Below are 20,736 nucleotides of genomic sequence, written 5' to 3'. Positions count from 1 at the left end.
GCACAGTGCTTAAGAAGGCTATAAAAAAAATATGAAAAGGTGCAATGAAAAATACTGTCAAATACTACAGAGGAGTTCATTTACAGTGCATTTACAAATGTTAAGAGTTATGGATGTAGTTTATTCTTGCATAATCATGAACAAAGAAGCACTTATGAATGTGTGTGTGCTTCCAACCAGAGGATGTTCTTCTGACACTGGATGGGATCAGTACAAAGGACACAGACACTTAGTTAAAGAAGTGAGTTTATCTTTACTTGCATTTAAAGCAATAAAATAATAAGTGAAATGATATACCAAGAATAAAAGAAAAGGCAATGCACCAAACCATTACTACATAAGATTAACTACAGTGATTAAGAAACATGCATCACCAATTGCCCCAATACTTTACCATCATCCAGGTCTGCAGTCACTATGGAGCCCCAGCTGCAGCAAGGATTTGTAGAACCTTTCCTGGCAAGTGGGAGGTCCTAACGCAGTGTGTTCATTTGTATGTGAGGTCTCCAAAGTCACTGTAGGGGGGTCCAGCTTTTATGTAATTGAATAAACAAGGTTACATAATTTCAAGTGCAGAAACATCTGATTCCATCCAAAGCCTGGCTTTAGGGCTCTAGAAGGAACCAAGGGAGTTTTTCTATCTATTTGGGCTTTAACCACATATTTCTCAACAAGGTCAGATGTCTGGTGTCATGGCCTTGCACAATGCCCCTAAATAAAGAAAGATACACTACTGGTTACTGTTACACAACAAGCATTAAACAGATCTTTATAGATTGGCATTAATATATATATATATATGTTCATGTTAAGACAGCAAAATAGATAAATATTGCATTGCATGTGCAGTATAGTTTGGTTGCCAGGTTCATCTAGAGGTCAACTACATTTCAAGGCCTATTGTTCAGGCGTTACTACCTCTATCAGTCCTTTGACCTAAAGATAAACCACAACCTTCATAATGTATCTCCTTTTAAATATAATCTCAGACAAAGCAAATATAGGCAAATTAGACAAAAAGGCCTCTCTTTTTGTCTCAGTTAACTTCTGCTCATTAGTCATGGCTATGATTTGCATTCCTTTTAAAACATGTATAATTAGTTGCATAAAACAGGGAATTAAACATGGAACAAAAATTAAAACAGTGCCTGCACAAAAAAGAAAGAAAAGTGCATGCTTAGTCCATGGTCCCCCTGTCAGCCATGAAAACATATCCCATTCCCAACCCTTCCACATCTGGATAGGTACATGTGCTAGCTTTCTCATTTATTTTAATATTTGTTTTACCACTTTTCCATTTTCATAAATTTGTAAGTAACAATTGGATTCATTTAATGTTCTGCAAATTCCCCCTTCTTCTGCCAACAAGTAACAAAAAACCACATGATGTTGAAAAATTGCATTCCTCATTTGAATGAATTGGTCTGCCAGAAGGTTAAGAACCACGGACATTTGATTAGTTATTATTTCCAAGACAGTGGAGGACCTCCCAGCTAACAGGAAAGGTTCTACAAATCTTCAGTGCAATTGGGGCTCCGCAGCAACTGCAGATCTGGATGATGGTAAAGTATTAGGGCAATTGGTGATGTATCTTTATTAATCGCTACAGTTAATCTTATGTAGTAATGGTTAGGTGCACTGCCTTCTTTTGTTTTATTCTTCGTGTATCATTTCACTTACTATTTAATTACTCTAATTGCAAGTAAAGATAAACTCACTACTTTAACTTGGTGTCTGTGTCCTTCCTGTTGACTCTGTCCGTTGGCAAAACAAACGCATAGACTATTGAATTGTTTGTAATTTCTTAGCATATGCCAAAAGAAAGCTGCCATCATTACCCATGCTTACTTGTGCAGGCTAGCATACATTGTAGCCTAGAGTTTGTTAGCAGTGTACCCTTACCTTTCATGGTGGTGAAGATGCAATTCTGTAAACTGATTAAACAGAGCACCACAGCAGTTGGAATCATTTGATTAAAAAAAAAAAAAAACAAAAAAAAACCAAAAAAACAAAAACAAAAACAAAAAAACAGTATATCTGCACCTGAAGAATTTTTATAATTAATTAATTAATTAATTGGATTGTTAATTTTGAAGGATTTTAGAATTCAACTGTAAAACTGACACATCCACAAAATGATTGCAGTTCACTAAAATGTTAATAAAACTTCTTTGTTCTAAATGTAATGAGTGAAGATCAAATAATGTATATTTTTACAAACATTGAAAGCAATTCTGATACCACTGCAAGTTGACTTCACATTTGGAAAAGCTGTGATCCCAGCTCCTTTTATTTACCTAAGTACAGTTGCCTGCAGCTACATTCCCCTCTATTCTCTATAATCATCACTTTTCCTAAAACCCAGTGAAAGAAAGCTTTCATTTATTTTAAAATAAAACTCTGTTTTGGTTCTCTTTTGACAGATCTGCAGCATTTTCACATGCCTTCTCATACTCAGTCTTCTGCTTGATCTTGGTTCATAGTGAGTTAAATAAATGCACAGTCATAATAACAAGAATCTGAAAGCTGTTAACCAGTTCAGCTTCCTTTCAGTCCAGCCAATGTCACAGTAACACTGTGCAGCAGTATCTGAAGCTTTCTTGTTTGTTTTTCAATGCTGGCATGACTTTATTTTTTGAGGTGGAAGAGCTAGAGTTTAACATCTGGGATCAGTCACCTAACTCAGTAAACTCAACAGTTGTTAAGTCTTTGCAGACCTTTGTTTTGCAGACCATAAACCACAAAGCTGAAGCACTGTGCAAACAACAGAACAAAAAAAGACTGATAAATTCAAAATAGTGTTATCAGGATGTCTTCAGACAGCTATTTTAATAAAAAGTAGTAGAAGATTGAAACTCATTTGTAGTCCAAGAATAATGATAGTTTTTATGACTTTTCTATTTTAGCTGTTTGAATGGCCAGCATGTTTTTCTTTTCTACAGAAAAAGCATAATTACGATGATGATTGTATGAACTAAAATTAAAACAATTCCAGCAAACAAATTAAAACAAATTCCAATTCTGGCAAAAGTTTCCAGCACAGTTGGGCAAGAAAGTTCTTTTTTGATTATGTCTTCTGGTCTTTCTCGTATGCCTGCCTTCTCTTAGTAACAGACAAATAGCTTTAGGCTTTGTAATAACACAGGCACAAGTGATGATGCAGTAGTGTTTCACTGAGTAAGCGGTGAATAGTGCAAAGGACAGCACAGCACACATCAAGACACTGGTTAAGTACCATCAAAGGCAGAGTTCTCTTCCCATTTGCACCCTGTACCCCAAAGATGATCTAAACTACAAACTGTGGAGTTCTCATTCAAGTGCTTGTACTGTGTAACAGATGGCACCAGTCACAGACATGGAACAGCAGAGTAGTTCACGGCACAAGAGAAAATATTGAATATCTTTCTTCATTTTAGAGTGTTTTCAGATTATTTTTTTGCATTAGCAACATACCTGAAATAATAAAAATGAAATCAGCTGTAAGAAGGGATGGTTTTACTACATTTTCTATATGCAGTAATACAGAGTATTTTCCTTCTGATGAATTACTGAGCGCACTCATGATTTGTAAAGCCAGCTCCCAGGTCCTGTAAAAGAAAATAAAACAATAATATCATACTTTGGACAGTGAGCTTGATGCTATTTCTCTCCCTAACCACAAGCACAGTTAACATCTACTCACAGTAAGAGAACTTTGGCTACACACGTTTGCTATCTGATTTTACTCTAATCTTTAAATTTGCTGTATTGGTTCTGTATGGGTAGAAGAGAATCGTAGCAGAGCCTGTAAAGTATATTCTCCTTCCATTCCCCCATTTTATTTCCCACCTTTTATTACTGAACACAATATCATATAGTATGGAACATCTTTTTTGGTCAGCTGGGATCCAATTGTCAACATTGTTTTGGTCACAAATCCAAAGCATAGCACCTTACAAACTCCTATGACAAAAATTACATCTATCCCAGTCAAAACCAGTACTGCAGTGAAATAAGCCTGCAATACAATAACCCAAATAGCTAAAATATTTTGGACCCCAAAACCACAACTTTAGAATCTTTCACAAGTATTACATTTACTAGATAACTAAGGTATATTCATTATATTATTTATCTAGCACTGAGTATGACATAAGCTACTCTGAATGTTTGCTTGCTTTAAAACATCCAAGTAGTTGACAGTTCTGAATAATGTTTATGATTTTTCATTTTATTTTATTTTTGTCAGCAGGGTATGATCTTTCATTTAAAGACAAATTGCCTTTGCCAGTTTTGCAAACTGGACACTCCTTTTTCTTATCAATGCAAAAAAAAGCACATGCGAAAAATACAAATGTTATGTGCAGTAAGTCTTCAAAACTATTCTCCTGCAAGCATCTGTTCTCTGTTGATGATTAGCTGTCTTGGGGTCTTGTATTCCTGGTATTTTCAGTGCCAGTCCCAGTGTTTTCTTATTTTTATTTAAATGCAGGTGCTGAAGTGTTTTAACTTACAAGATGGATTTCTTTGAGATAATCTGCAGTTAATTTTGTGCTTGATTTTCAGACATCTTCAGTGGATGCTCCTTGTATTTACTCATGACTGAAGAAGACTGAATTTAATACTTGAGAATATAACCAAAAGAAGTATTTCAGAAGCATCACTTTAAATTATCTTCATTTCCAGTGTCAGCTTTTCCTATGAGAATATCAGTTAAAGTAGAACTTAGGTACACAAATATAGTTTAAGCACTACCAAAGCAGTAAGATAACCTGAGTGCCTGTTTTTAGAAGTCTGACAATAACTGTGACACATGCTTTCATTTTGCCCATAGGTTTTTGCTGCTGAAGTGTTAGCCATAGGATACCACAAACATGTTTCCTGGCTAACACAGCTGCTTCTGAGAACACAGTGGCCAATTTTTATTACATCTAAAGACAGACTGTTGCCCTTCGTAAGGTAACAGTAAACTGTAGACAAAGGTACATATTGGGATGGGGCATAGTCAGCATCTCCTTACTGAATCAGCATGGTGCGAGGTGACATGTAATCTCTGTAATACATGTGATCTTTGAGAATGTGGAGATAATATAAACATGCTTTGAAATGTTCTACATATGCTGCAAAAAGTTTGGGTAAAAACACATGGAACAGGAAATTTATTTTTATAAAAAATAAATTGGGACACACATTGCAGGTGTACTTGCTTTTTTGCACTGAGGGAAACCAATAAATATATATGTATATATGCGTATACAGCGTATTCCATCTTCCCTTTATTGCATAAAGGAATGATCTTTTTTAAAGTATAGACTAAATATGCAGAAAACTTCTATTGCTCTTGCTAGAATAGGTAGAATAGGCTGTAAAATTAAACCACTGTTTCCTGTGGTTGTCAGGGGCACTAGAAAGTCAACTTTATATGCATAAATAACTATATATATGCTTTGCTTAGTCATTTGTTCATCAGTTGGTTCTTTCCTATGTATAGGCAAAACGAAACAGTAGTTTAAGTTTCTTATCTGCAGTTTAGATCTGTACGCTCATTTAGATGAGAAAGCAGGCATGTTGTAAAATTTCAGTTTGTGAATGTTCACAGCTCTTGTAATGGAACCGTAGGGCCTATTCATGTCAGCCTCTTCCTCCAACACGCTCAAGCACAGCTTCAAGCCCACTGCAAGCAGCAGCTGTACACAGTCTTCTCTGACTATCATAATACTATCTGGCTCTTAATGGGAACTTCAGTTCTGTGCTTAGGTATAAGGTGGCTACTAGGAGGTAGAATACAAAAACAGAAGGATAATTAAGAAGAAATTATCAGAGTCATCCCCAAGGACTGAGGGGTGCTGGTTGACAGAAGGCTTAACACAAGTCAGTGTGTCCTGGCAGCCAAGAGGGCAAATCACATTTTGGGGAGCACTGAGCACAATACATGCAGCTGGTCAAAAGTTTTAGGCCACCTTTAAGTTGTCCTCATTCAGTAGACTATTCAACTCACAGAATAACCAAGAGCAATATTAGGTTCATCCCAGCAGACACCAGGAGATAGATTACTCTAATTTAGCAGTTTCTCTAACTAACACTTCAGGGGTTTCACCATAACAATTCCATTATAACTTGTAATATCTAGACTGCATATCACCCAATGCCATAATTATGTTTTTCTAAGAAATCCCAGGAAATTATTCTAGGAAATTTTCTGGTTTGCTGGGAAATTTTCTGTAGCCCTTTGCCATAAATGAAGCATGTTCTGGTTACTGTATTTTCTATGGAACCTAGCATAGAATAAAAGCCTTGAGATTTTCTAATCTTTCAACACCTTAAAATCGTCAAGACAGAATTAGATAGAAAGTGAAACCTGTTCCTGCATGAGCATTGTTCACTATACATGAAGTTAACTTCACAAGCATCTCAGATTTCATTTGGAGTTTTTAATCTGACTATCAAAAGAAGTAAACCTCTACAATTTTGGGACACGTATATGTACACATATATGCTGATGCATATATTTGTATATTCCAGTACAAATACACTTATAAATATGTGTACGTCCATACTTCCTGCTAAAGCAATGGCCTGTCCTCCACTGATGCAAAAGGGGTTATTGATGGTTGCAATGGGACAAGACTGGGTTGAGATGGAATTTTAGGAATTAACACTGAGTTTTATGTCCCAGTTTAACTTGGACTTACAAGAAAGAATGCTCCTAACTAACGGTAAAATTTAATGATAGGTCACATTCAAAAGTATCTTGGTTTTGAACAAATAATCTATTCCAAAATTTATGAATATCATTTGGAGAAGTTTCACAATTAAAAAAAGAGTATAGGAACAAAGTGAATTTAAATTATGAGAATGAAAACTTCTGAAATTGGTAATAGGAAGATTTGATAATTAGTAACCTACTAGGGCAATATTTAAAGACAAGTATGTAATCAAGTCTTGGGGAGCAAATTCATTCAAGAATTTAAAAAGTCATTTTCATCCCACACCATTAAAATGTTGAAGTACATTTTTCATAGTTTTTCTCACTACTAGAAGAATAAACGGATATGGTCCTATTCTTTTGAAGTTGTAGGTTAATGGCTATTTTTGTTCTGGCAGTGACACACAATCTATAGTCTTAAATTCATCTCTGTATTTGTAAGATTTTCATGTAGAGGCTTTTATTTGGAATATATGACTTAATTTTGTGTTGCTTTTTTTTTTTCTTTTTTTTTAAGAGATAATATCTATTTCCACAGTACAATCATTCTGATCTCATAATTACAGAAATATTATATAATTTGATTGCACACTGAGAAAAATTATCCTACCTTGTATTTTGCCTCTGCTGAAATGGGTAGTTCATACTTATGTGCCTGTCTTTCTGTGAATATACTGCTTACTGTAAGAGAAAGAGCAAAGGAAATTAAAGAGAAGCTTTAGAAAAAATTAAAGAGAAGCTAAAGAAGTTACTTAAATGAAAAACAAAATGCCTAGCATATCTTTACATATTTAAAATGCAGGCCCTCCTCTAGGCCTTTACAATGTCTTTACAAAACCTAGATTAAATCAGAGCTATAATAGCAATAAATAGATCCAAACACTTTTATTAATCTGATAACCTCATAGCTATCATAGGGTTGCTGTACTTGTTTGACATTTCATAGAAAAAGTAACAAAACTCAGATGCTCTTACTTTAAATGTAATGCTCTTGATTATTGTGTTAATGAGAATCCCTGCTAGTAGCTAGGGCATATTACATACAATTGTGCTGCCCTGATACACTTTCACTGAAAAGAGAACACACAAATTCACTGTCCAATTTTGTATCAATATTTGAGAAGGAAACTATTGGTATCTCAATACTCTTTGGGTTCCCAACATGTTTTCTTGGATTCCTGCCTGGATATTTTATAAAAACCCTTATTCTACCAGGTAGAATACAAAAAAAAAAGTACTTTTTTTCTGTCAGTATTTTTTATGGCATGAATATTTATCTGTCCCTAGGTTAACCAGCTCAAAGGCAAATCTTCAAAATTTTTTCAAAATTTTCTAAGAAAAGCACAAAAATGTTTAGAAATAAATCATCTTTCATAACACAATATTAAGTAATATGAGAAAGAATAGGAAAAGAATACTCAGTGGGAAAGAGGTTGAGTGATTTTTACAAAGTCACAGCATTCAGTAAGGTATGCACAGATAAGCAAGATGAAAGATGTGACTGAGAAAGCACCTCTGGAATCAGCACTATCCATTCTTATTAGTTAGCTCTTTGCATCATATCTAAGATTGGATCTTTGCTATTTTTACGGAGTAATACAGCTTTCAGCTTTTTTTCCAGGGAAGAACACCTTCTAAATGATGTAGAAATAAAGACATACAAATAACAAGAAAATTGAAGAATTAACTCACCTTTAATGAAAAATTCCTCCCTGGGATTCTCATCATCATTTTCCAGAATTTCAAATGCACACAGTGAATTTTGAACATGGAAGAAAAATAAAAATGGCCTGGAAAATGTATGTGAATCAACCTTAAATTCTCTATATATTCTTGACAAATTTTGTGTCAAGTCATAGATTGACAACGAAGTAGATGTCTATGAAAGTCCTGAAAAGTTAGCTGCCTTGCTTTGTTCATGTTCACTATCAGTGGCAACTGTGCACTCAGTGTAGAAGACAGCATCCAATGAACAGGGATATCTGGCCCAGAACATTTTGTGTACAGCACAAGGGCACTGTGTAAGACATGCATGCCATCTTCTTCGACTTGCCCTAGAAAGCTCCTCCTTTGCACTAGCCACCAGAAATTTGCAAACAAAATTTCCTTTTGCTGGTTCCTCTAACTAAGCATATCTTGTGGCTATCTGTATGCACAACAAAAACGGAATCTGACTTACACTGCTACAACACAATGCACGTTGCTGATATTTCTCACACTGTGCTTGTGGCCTAGAAGGGGCTGCATCATGCTTTCAGCCAGACACCAGAGCTCTGGTCAGGATTGGGTACTCTTTGATATTATAAGAAATTAGGGTAATAAAATTATTTTGATTGATGGAACGGATTTCCAGTTCTAAACGTATCTCAGAAACAAGTTTATTACAACTTTAAAGAAAAAAAAACCCGATGCAGCGGTGCTGCTTATCACCACGAGTTGGGTTCACAATTGTCAGTACCCTGCCTATCACAAGGTAAGGGCAGAGAGGATTGGGGTTCTATGTCTGTCATGTTCTTGTTCAACTGATTATCAGAATGCTGATAATGAGAATTATTTCAAGATGCCTGCTATGAGTGGCAGTGAGTAAAGACTGCAGTGCTGGTGAGAAGTGCAACACCATGAAGCAGCCTTTCAGCAAGATCCTCCAAGCAGCTGCTACAGACATTAGAATTAGTAATAGGAAGCAACAACACACGAGTTAAGATGGGCACACACACACTGAGGCAGCAAGCAGGCCTTTTTAAAGCAGTGTATTTGGTATGCAATTGAGGTTTGCTAGGTGTGCTGCAAACTCAGGAAGTGCAATTTGCACCTCCTTGTGCCAGAAACTGAATGAGTCAGATCCTTAAAGCTTCAATTTTAGCTTTCCTTCGGCCTCCTCATTGTTCTGACTAATGTGATGCTATCAGAGCCAGCTAACTATGGCAGAAAACGGCCGCACACACCGCATAGCCTCAAGGCTACAGCACAGCCAGGCTGGTGCAGAGCTTGTACACCCACAGATAGCGGTGGAGCAGCTGCAGGCCACTCCAGCTGTAAGAAATAACTTACTGTAAGCAGTAAGTTATTAACTGCACTAAAAACACAGGCACAGTGAAAATGTGAACACACTACTGCTATCAAAGCATCAGAAGTCATTAGAACCTTAATTTTTAGGCATTAAAATTGATACATCTTAACGAAGCCAGAAGTTCAGAAAAGCCACGCAGATATTAAAAAGCTAGTAAATCCCCAAAACAAGAGACCTGAAACAGCCAGCAACAACATGCAGACCTAGCTCTCTAAATGTAATAAACAAACAAAAATATCCAGAAAAAATATTCTGCATCATTAGGGCCCAAGGTGTGTACACTGCAGGACAAGTGTCACGCGTTAACTGGCTGTGGACTGTATGATAACCAGTAACGAAACCTGTCTTTCCTGAAAGCCTCTGGGGACTTATTGGGTGTTTTCATCATTAGTGTATACAAGAATCCAGGCTTCTTTCCAATTTATCCCATTATTTACTATAAATAAAGCATTTCATGAAGTATTTTCTGTCTTGTTTTTGTTTCTAAGTGAACTTTAGTAAGTGGCAAATGAAACCAAGGGTGAAATTAGTTAAAATAATTTAATGTTTGAAAGATTTATTAGCTGTTTGCTTTCATTGTGCTCTCCCACAGAAAGCATGACTTGGCAATCAGCTGATGAATTTCCTTACTGATCTTGTGTAAGGCAAAACCCTGGTCTGACAAATGATATGGTGAGAACAGCCATCTGAACTGCTGAGAGCTTCTGGCAGAATCAGGCCAAGGGGCTCAATTCTAACGCTACAAATGGTAAGGAAGCTATGCAGTCGGCTATGGAAAGAGTAAGATTACATTTGTTTCTGTCCTGTGAAGACCCCATCATTTACTATTCGTACTAGTTAACCCCAAACTTTTTTTTTTCTTTTTTTTTTTTTCTTAAAAAGTGAGGATAAGATCAGCAGTGAGACCCAGAAGCTTTCCCAAGGAGCAAGGGAGCAAGATCGGGGCCATTTAATTTGACATAAAGGTCAGACATACACTGCCTATGCTGTATTCTATACTCTCAGAATAGTGCAGGTGACAGCAAGAAACCCACTGCTCTAACAGCTGCCAGGTGTATTTCAGCGAGGACTGAAACCACAGATAGTCTCCTAACACTGATGGGAAGCACCAGAGGTTCTGAGGCTTACTGCAGCTTGAAACCCCTTCAGAGGCCCAGGATTATCACGTTACCTGCCTACAAAGCACTGCCTGCTCTTTGGGTCAAAAAGTCACCAAAATAGGAACAGAGAACTAGCTCATTATTTCCAGTCTTCTCAGCAGTCTGCTCTGAGAGTGACTGCTGCCTTCTCTGTGACCTAAATGGTACTGTTTGTGCCACAGTGTGTTCATAAGCATCTGCAAAGCACTACAATTGTGTCTACAGAAGGTAGTAAGTGTTCACAGTTGTTCTGCAGTGCAACAACCCCGTATGGAGTTCCAAGGATAGAGACATTTACTGCACTGGCCTTACTTAAATCGCATACGAAAACACCGGTAGTAAAATTAATACAGATTTTTTTTTAAAAATCGTATTCAATAGTTTGCTACTTCTGAAGTAGCACGTTTTCAGAGGGGTTTTGTTTAAAAGAAGCATTAAAAAACTGGGAATCGTTACTAAATAATTCAACGAACAACGAACACACCTAGGGATCACGATTCGAGCACGGGCCGCAGCTCCGCCGAGTGCTCGCAGAGCCACCGCTGCCTGCCGCCGTCCCGGGGCGCTGCCTGCGCACAGCCCGACCCGCCGCCTCCGCCGCCGCCATGTCGCGGCCGCGAGGGCGGGGCGCAGCAGCTCCCGTTGCGGCGAGGGGAGGTCGCCGTCAGAGCTCACCCTCGTTTCGCTGCCCTGAATGTCTGGTTTGGGGCGGTTTTGTGTTTGCTGGGAGCAAGATAAGCCCTCGCTCTCAGCTCGGCTACAAGGAGAGCAGAGCCGCTACGGGGAGAAGCAGTTCCCTTGGCAGCCACGGCAGGAGGCGCAGTGGAGGGCGGGAGCCGTACTGGGCTTGTGGGCGTGATCGTGCGGTGGCTGTTCCTTCCAGACAGCCTCAGTAATGCTAAAACTGGGTCCTCCTCACATTTCTGTTACGTTCCTGTTAATAAGTAAATCGTAAATACAAACTGAGAGAGTTGTCAGGTCACAAATGACAGGAGTTACATGTCTGTGACCCTGTGCCACCAGCAGATCTCCAGGAGCAGGAATGCGCTGCCTAAGCCTGAAAGGAGGTCAGTGCAGCTGAAAAAATAAATTAACTCAATGTTAGCAACACGGTAATTTGGTGAAAAACCTTTACAGCTCATGAACAAAAAGTGGCTGGAAGAGTGTCAGTGCTCCTAGAGTGAAGATGAGAAAGGTTAACAATAATTTCCTTTCTTGGCAGCTAAGAAAGCTGTATTAAAATCAAATTTGTGCTCCATATTCAATACAGCCTCAAAACTGATCAGTGGTTTAAGTTAGGAAATATTTCTCTGAGAGAGTGGTCAGCTGCTGGAACAGGCTGCCCAGGGAGGTGGTGGAGTCACTGTCCATGGGCTGTTCAAGAAACATTTAGATGCTGTATGAGAGACATGGTTTAGTGGGAAATATTGGTGATAGATGGACAGGATGATCTCAGAGGTCTTTACCGACCTTGGTGATTCTATGATTCTATGGTAGCAGGAGTTGCCATGATCCAGGTACAAAATTTGGATTTACTGAACCTCATGGGTTCACCTGCGCCCACTGCTCGAGCCTGTCTAGGACTCTCTGGATGCCTTCCTGTCCTTTGAGTGTGTCAGCTGCACCACACAGCTTGGTGTCATCTGCAAACTTGTGGAGGGTGCACTCAATCCCACTGTTGATGTCATTGATGATGTTAAAGAGCCCTAGTCTCAGTACTGACTCCTGAGGGACATCACTTGTCACCTATCTCCACCTGGACATCAAGCCACTGATCACCACTCTCTGGGTACAATCTCACAACCAGTTCCTCAACCATTGAACAGTCCACCCATCAAATCCATATGTTTCCAATTTGGAGAGAACAATGTTGTGTGGGACAGTGTCCGAGGCCTTACAGAAGTTCAGATAGATGACATCAGTGACTCTTCCCCTGTCCATTGATGCCATCATAGAAAGCAACAAGGTTGGTTGGGCAAGATTTGCCCATGGTGAAGCTGTGCTGGTTATCCCACATCACCTCCTTCTTTTCCATATACCTTAGCATAGCTTCCAGGAGGATGTGCTCTATGATCTTCCCCAGCACTGAGGTGAGGCTAACGCGTCGGTAGTTCCCTGGGTCATCCTTTCTAATCTTCTTAAAAATGGGTGCCATATTGCCTTTTTTCCAGTCACCAAACTTCATGTGACAGCCACGACTTTTCAGAAATCCTTGAGAGTAGCTTGGCAACTATGTTAGCCAATTCCCTCTGGACTCTGGGATGCATCTCATCAAGACCCTTAGACATACAGATGTTCAGGTTCCTCAGGAGGTCGTGAACCTGATCTTTGCTTACAGAGAGAGGGACAGCACTCTCCCAGTTCCCATCTTCAGAACCATCTGCTTGAGGGCTGTGTATAGAGCAGTGTCTAGAGAAGACTGAGGCAAAAAAGTTGTTGAAGCCCTCAGCCTTCTCCTTGTTCATTGTTACTAGCCTGCCTGTGTTGCTCACTGGGGAGGGTAATTCTTGGACTTTCCTTTTCTGGTTGATGTTTCTAACAGAAACCTTTATTATTCTTTGCACGTGCAAGCTCTTGTCCATCACTGGCAAAAATGCATGGCACATGGTGGTGGCAATGTTGAAAAACAGTGTTCTGTAGTTAAGAATTTCCTCTATCAAATATTGTGCTCTTTGTATCTGATGTAGTTTCCATGGAAATAAATAAGAGGCATTATTTTCTGAACAACCTAGGTATCTTAACACATTGTTTTCACCCTCTTCAAAGCAGAGAAGGCAGAATTCCTGTGCTGCTCACAGCAGTTACAACTTAAGTGACTCATTTCTCCACAGAGCTGTGTCTCCTGAGGGCCACACCTCATGGAAGAAAATAAAAGCTTTTCCTCCTTGGTGAGAGATCCACTTTCTATGGGTACTTGAGTGAGACAGTGGCAACCCAAAACTGTCATCCAGCTGCTGTTAAGTAGCTTTGTTACTCTTTCATGTGGCAAGAACAAGAAACACACAAACCAAAATTAATGTGAACTAAAAGTGCTGACAGTGACACACTTGGCGAAAAGCAGCAATGCAGGTGCAGAAAGCCCTTCTCCCTGCAAGATGCTTGTAGGCTGTGAATTTAACTACATACATGTTTCCTGTCAGGATCCTTTGGACTGGCATCTGCTGCACCCACCTGGGTGAAGTTTTGCATGGCAACAAGAAAGGGAAAAAAATATATTCATTGAGAAAGTAGGATATTAAAACCAGAAAAGAAAAAAAACAAAAACAAAAATAACCATGCTACAAAACAGCTCAGAAGCAGAATAAGAAAAACTTTGCACTGAAAACTGTAATCTAGTCAAGAAACAGTGGTCTGATTATTTTGGAAACTAGAAGTGGAGGAATTTTAGACACACTTTGGGAAGTTTAGTCAGTAATATACAGTAGGTATTTTCTACTCCCCTAGTTATAGACTTAGTCCTGTGAATAATTACTTACATGAGCAGTTTGCACTTATATATAATTTGCTGGGAAGATGTTTATGGTGTTCTTAAAAAATTGTTTATTTGGAGACTGAAACAAATCAGTAGATTAGAACATCTGATTCTGAAAAAGACACATGTATAAATTTCATCCAAGTATTCTGCCAGTCTCCTTAAGATGAACATCAGAAATACTGCAAGCATTTGGATTAAAATGAAGTTAATCATTTGGGCATGTGCTTTTTGTACTTAGGATCAAACTGGCAAATACAAACATGCAAGCTGCTCCTATGTTCAAAAGCATGCTGTATATTACTTCTGGGATTAGGACTTCTTTTCAATATCAGCTGCTGGGCCTTTTTTGTTATTTAAAAACGTGTCTAGATATCTAATTCATGTCACTTAGGATCCCTTTAAAAACATGCATTTGCAGGAAAAAAAATTAATATCCCATTACAATAGTATTCATATAACACTTATGCCATGCAGTAAACAAATTATCATATATTCTTGTTGAGAAAAGGTTTCAGCTTCTGATTGCATTACCTGATGGTTTACAGATGCAAAAGAAAAACAACGATGTTATTATCTTCCACTAGAGGGCGAGAGAGCATCTTTTGTTGCTAGGCAGATTCTGAAAAAAAAAAATAATAATTTCTACATCATTAAAGCAATAAGGTCAAATTTGAAAAAAAAAAGACAATAATTTAATTCATCATATTACCAAAACCGATGTAATTTCTAAAATATCAAGGCTCTGACATCTGAAATTTAATTGCTGTTAGGTTACTTCCTACAATCATTAGAACTGAAGAATGAACACAAATAATTTTATATGCATGGACAACCATGTTTCAATTATTTTTTTTCTTCTTTTCACTACACAATGCTGATTTCTTCAGACAAAAATATTAACAGATAAATTAAAAAAATCTAAAAAAATACTTAAATATAACGGAAATAGTAATATTGTATCAGCTACTAACATGACAATGATGCATGTAATTTCTTTTGGAAAGTGAACACAGCACACCTAGTAGCTGCGGGACTGCCATAGAAGTCTATCATCAGAGGCTGAAACTCATTGGAGAAAGGTACTGGGAGAAGGGTGTGAAGTGTTCTGGGAGGTGTTCATGTGGTAATTTAGCACAGCAAGTTTAATTGACTTCAAAGTTTGCAAATTTTTCTTTACGTGCTGAAAAATGGACAAACTAAAAACAGAGCAATAACTGGTTGGTTTGTTATGAGTTTCTGTTTACTGCTCAAGAACTAAAACCCAACAGAGAAACAACTCAGGCCTATTATAGATTTCATTTTTAATTTTATGAAATTCTAACACATAAAATACATCTATATTTCTGTTCTATACTCCTTAAACTCCTGAGACAGTTTAATAAAGATTGAAAAATGGTGGTGCAATGATCACATTCCTTTCCCCTGTCTCTGTTAAGTGAAAACTATTGACATCGAAAACACTAATGCTACACAGATAAACAGAAGAAAGAAGGAAAGAGAGAAAGAGAGAGAGAGAGAGAGAGAGAGAGAGAAAGAAAGAAAGAAAGAAAGAAAGAAAGAAAGAAAGAAAGAAAGGGAGAGAGAGAGAGAGAAAGAGAGAAAGAGAGAAAGAGAGAAAGGAAGAAAGGAAGAAAGGAAGAAAGGAAGAAAGGAAGAAAGGAAGAAAGAAAGAAAGGAAGAAAGGAAGAAAGAAAGGAGGAAGGAAAGGAAGGAAGGAAGGAAGGAAGGAAGGAAGGAAGGAAGGAAGAGGAGGAAAGAAAGAAAGGAGGAAAGAAAGAAAGGAGGAAAGAAAGAAAGGAGGAAAGAAAGAAAGGAAGAAAGAAAGAAAGAAAGGAAGGAAGAAAGAAAGAAAGAGAGTAGAGCAAACAAATGGCATCAGCCTCTGTCCTGGACACATAACATCGGCCTTTGTACACATAGCTCTGGCTGAACTCTCACAGCAATTTGTGCTGCAGGATCTCTCTTTTTTTTTTTCTTTTGCCCTCATACTCCAGCACTCCAAACCAGCATGTGCAGATTCAGGGACTATAATAGCATCAAAGTTTGGAAGCAGCAAGAACACCCCTGGCAGCTTCTGTCAACCCCAAAATATCTGGCTGAAATGCTGCTGAGGGTGACGTTAGGAGATTCATCCCACATCTGCAAACTGAGTAAGTTACATATTCTAACTTGGCTAAAGTATTGATAGCACTTGTTTCAGTGTAGGACAGTGTAAGCAGCTCTCCCTTGCTCTGTGATCATTACTTACTTCCTCTTCTCTCATGTGTCATAATATTCTTGCAGTTCTTGTGTTAAAAATAAAAACAAATCAAAAAACTTTTGGTAAGATATTGATAGATATTGATAGATAGTTTTATTTACATCAAGTTATTAAAAATCTGATGTTCGAATTTCATAAAAGCTGTGGTATTTCATGAACTGTTTATTTAAAAAAAAAAAAAAAAAAAGGCAATGCTTTGGCGTGGTTCTGCAGGGAATAGGAAACAAAATAGAAATTGCACAACTAAAACCTGTCTCAGAACAACTCAAACACAAGCACAAATACTGTATTACATACTATTTTCAAACTGTTTACAGATCAGGACATTCTTTTGACCTATGAGTCTGTTAGGATAAGGATAAAGAAATTGCAACCATGGTGATTGCATGATGCAGAATGAACCTAGCAGTTTATTTAGAACACTATGCCTAATTTGCAGTGAGAGCAACCTTTTTGTTTTGGACAAGACACAAGCGAAACATTGACTTAGGTACTACATTTCTATACTGAAAATTTAGAAAGCTATTGCACAGAGATGAATCCTGTGATTTGAATTGGCCTGAAGGTCTAATCCCTGGTATCACTGAAATCAATAATTTATATAAATTAGTTGAAGCTAACTTGATGCTACTGGAGCTTGCAGTTAATTTGGTGCATTTTCAATAAGCGCAGCATACAGTTCTCACAGAATGCTCTGAGATTTCTTACCATGTACAGGTTTGACCCAGAGGAGGAAACAACCACAGCACAATTGTGAGTCATATCATGAGGCCTTTGTGTTCTTTTTGCTATTATGGCACTTGTGATGTTTAATGAACTGCAGCCACTCCCTTGTGCTCACATTTTAAACCAGAAAAGCCAGATATCTGCATGTGCAAAGCATGTTAGTGTCACAACAGCAGTTAGGACTAACAGGATTTTTTTATATATGATAGTTTATTTTTTCTGCTCAAATTGCAACTTGGATTGTTAATTTTCAAAGCTGAAATTAATTAACACTTTGCAAAAAGAAATGGAAACCCAACCTTATAAAGAACTCCAACAGAGCAAAGAAGAATTCTGAACACACACTGGATGTCATTGCACATGTATATTAAATGCACATAATACACATTAATTAACCTGTAAGATCTTTTTCTGTCAGCAGAGTATGTACTACATTATTTTTCAGTAAACAAAGTACTTTTGTATCTTCTTGGACATACGTAAGTTATGTTTTAAATAGTCTTATTGTGGGGCTGTGTCAAAGTACATCTATGGAGCTCTCTGAACTGGGTTAGAGTTCATTTTAGAAGCAGAAGCCACCAGACCTACACTTGCATTTACAGTGTTCCCTCCCAGCTCTCTGGACTTCTTCTCCATTTTTGTGTCCTTTTCCCATTCCTTTTGTCTCTCATTCTTGCTGCTCTACCCCAGCTATAGCAGGAAGAAGGGGCACCAACTCACTGATTTTGGAACAGCAATATAAAGTTCTCCTGAGGGTATTTTTAATGTGTATCTCAGCAAAGCACTGATGAAATAGCCATCATCCTGTTGTCTTTTTAATACAGTTCAGGAAGTTTTCCCCCAAATATCTCACAGGATACACACAAGAGCATGGCTTCCCTGAAGGATCTAAGAAAATTGTACAGGAACCCCTGTACATTTTTATATACATCCCAACCCCATTACATGTACCCCTGTAATACATCAGCTCCTGCAGACAGAAGAAAGAAAAAAGACAAACAGATATTGTCCAAATGGAGATCTCCATGCCAGCAGTGATAAAAATGTTGCCTATTCTTTTGCTTCTGAATGTCATTCCCATGTCTATCTTCAGAATTGAGTGAACTCCAGCAGGCAAGCTAGCAACATAGTTCAGTCTTGCCATGGGGGTAAGACTTTGCAGCTATCATGTGAGGTGGTAGGTAAATGGCTGAAAGAGTTTGTACTTCCTTGAGATGTTCTTTTAGGATGTTGCCTTGTGGTAAATCCCCCAAAGATAGCTGGGATTCTCTTCAGAAAAGAAGTGGAAAAAAGCAAGAAAATATGCATAATTTGGCATTCTCTTTGGCGGTATGGAGTCACCAAAATGAAGAGGAGCCACAGTTTTTGGGGCATCATAAGAAAGCTGCAGTACTATGCCATATTAAAATACTAACTTTGGCTTGTTTTTCTCTTCTTCCCTTCTGCTCTTCTTTCCTGTTCTCTTTCCCTTTTCTGTTTCCTTTCCCTTTCCCTTTCCCTTCCCCTTCCCTTTTCTTTTTTTTCTTTTTCTTTTCCTTTTTCTTTTCCTTCTTTCCCCCTTCCCTTTTTTTCTTTTCATTTTTTTTTCTCTTTTTCATTTTCTTTTTCCGCTTCCTTTTCATTTTCATTTTATTTCCTTTTCTTTCTTCTTCTTTCTTTTTCTTTCTTATTCATTTTTGTTTTCCTCTTTCTTTTTTTCTTTCCTGTTCCTTAACATGATGAAGATGACATACCCTTCAAAATGCAGATGAATTCAGCAACCCAGAAAGGTTATGTAAAGGAAGATAAAATATCCCAAAACAGCTGTGTAGCAAGAATTGACCAGATAAATAGAATTGAATAGAATGAAATGAAGAGCAAGGTGCCTTTTCTTTCCTGTGTCTTGATACTGTAGCAACCAAATTGTTATCTCAAATATTTATTTTCTTATTAATCAATGCAGTACTACACTTCTTGGGAAACAGGGTGGGTACTTAATGAGAGCTTTAGGGAAGAGAGGAACAAGCACTGCGGCAATAGTACAGGAAAACTGCTGGGAATCCAAATCAGCACATTATATTTTCATCAATACATATTTTCAGAGGGCTGAACAGTCTCTATGCTGCTATTTAGAGCAATGGGGATCAAGCAAAGTGGTTAAAGCATAGAGTGAGGAAAAACCTGAGCCGTATTGCCTGGATGAATGAACTGCTAGGTGGGTTGAAAATTTGATAAACAGTTGGGTTTAAAGGATAGTAACCAATGAGGTGATATTTAGTTGCTGGCCAGCAGCAAGTAGAATGCCCTGGGTTAGTAGTGAGGCCAGTATTGTTCATTAGCTTAATTGTAATTTGTATCCTGACATGGAATGTGCATGCTTCAGATTTTCAGAGAGTACTAAACTGGACGGGATAGTTCTCAAACCCAATAGTGGAGCTTCAGTTGAAAGAACTTTGGGAAACTTAAAAAATTGACTGAACAGCAATCTAATAAAGTTTAACACGGAGTGAAAATGTGTGCATATAGGGTTGAGTACTGTCGGGCACTCATATAGGCTGCCTGAGTAGCAGCCCCACTGAGAAGGATATGGTAGTCACAGTGGACAGTAAGCTGAATATGAGCCAACAGTGTTTCTATTGTGAATAAAGTGACAATGCACTGGCCTACATTAGGAAGGGAGCAAAGACAGCAGATGAACAGAAATTTTTCTCTCTCTTTCTTCAATGCTAGTGAGTCAAAATCTGTGATATTTTGTTCTGTTTTGGGCTGCCTGGTCCGTGTTGAATGTTGAAAAACAGGAGGTCATGCAAAAGTCAAGCAAGATGGCAAGGGGCATATAGCATATGACTTGTGAGGAGAAGGGGAGGAAGAGCAGATCTGATAACAATCTGCAATTGCATTAAAGAGAGACAAAGATTGTAGAGCTGAACTCTTCTCAGTATGGCAAATGGTAAAACAAGGAGCAAAGGCCACAAGGTAAGTCACTGGAGCTATGACTGGATGCACATGATTTTGCATGCATGGAGTCACACAGGTGTTAGACAAAAGGCTGCAAAGCCTCTATCCTTGAAGAGCTTCAAGGGCAGGATAAATAAGCCACGGCTGACCTGAAATACAAGTCACAATCTTCCTTCAAGTAAAAGGTTGGACTGAATGGACCTAGAGGTCCATTCCAACCACTTCTGCAATCATGAAAGTCTAATACACCATGCAGCTCCTCAGACAGTGAGCAGGGCTGAGTTACTGATTCCTCCTTCTTCTGCCTTTCTCCCTCTCTCCCTCTGTCTCTTTCTCTCTGCTTTTAAGTTATGTTGCCACATACAATTACCATCAAGTTAAAGTCTAGTAAAAAGTCCTTCCTTTCCAGCTTCTATTATTATGCTTGCCATCTAACCAATATAT

General features: G+C 38.1%; 1 protein-coding gene across 13 annotated transcripts in view; it reads right to left on the bottom strand.

Moving 5' to 3' along the window:
• The window catches only part of ZBTB38 (zinc finger and BTB domain containing 38), a 66,372-nt gene that overhangs the window by 34,330 nt on the left and 11,306 nt on the right, over positions 1 to 20,736 (bottom strand). For 6 of the 13 annotated variants that reach the window (XM_090147309.1, XM_090147317.1, XM_090147315.1 and 3 more), the window contains 4 exons: positions 14,901 to 14,988; positions 11,379 to 14,065; positions 7,296 to 7,366; positions 3,454 to 3,587 (listed from right to left, as the gene is read on the bottom strand). The gene's annotated coding sequence lies outside the window, so the exon portion shown is untranslated. Of the gene's footprint in view, positions 1 to 394; positions 1,984 to 3,453; positions 3,588 to 4,493; positions 4,678 to 7,295; positions 7,367 to 8,377; positions 9,823 to 11,378; positions 14,116 to 14,900; positions 14,989 to 20,736 lie in introns of those variants that run through there. The other 7 variants (XM_090147314.1, XM_090147311.1, XM_090147312.1 and 4 more) reach the window with 7 other exon arrangements.

Source organism: Phasianus colchicus, chromosome 10 (assembly GCF_987193195.1).
Source record: "Phasianus colchicus chromosome 10, bPhaCol1.hap1.1, whole genome shotgun sequence".
NCBI classification, from domain to species: domain Eukaryota; kingdom Metazoa; phylum Chordata; class Aves; order Galliformes; family Phasianidae; genus Phasianus; species Phasianus colchicus.
This window is presented reverse-complemented; position numbering and strand designations above follow the sequence as displayed.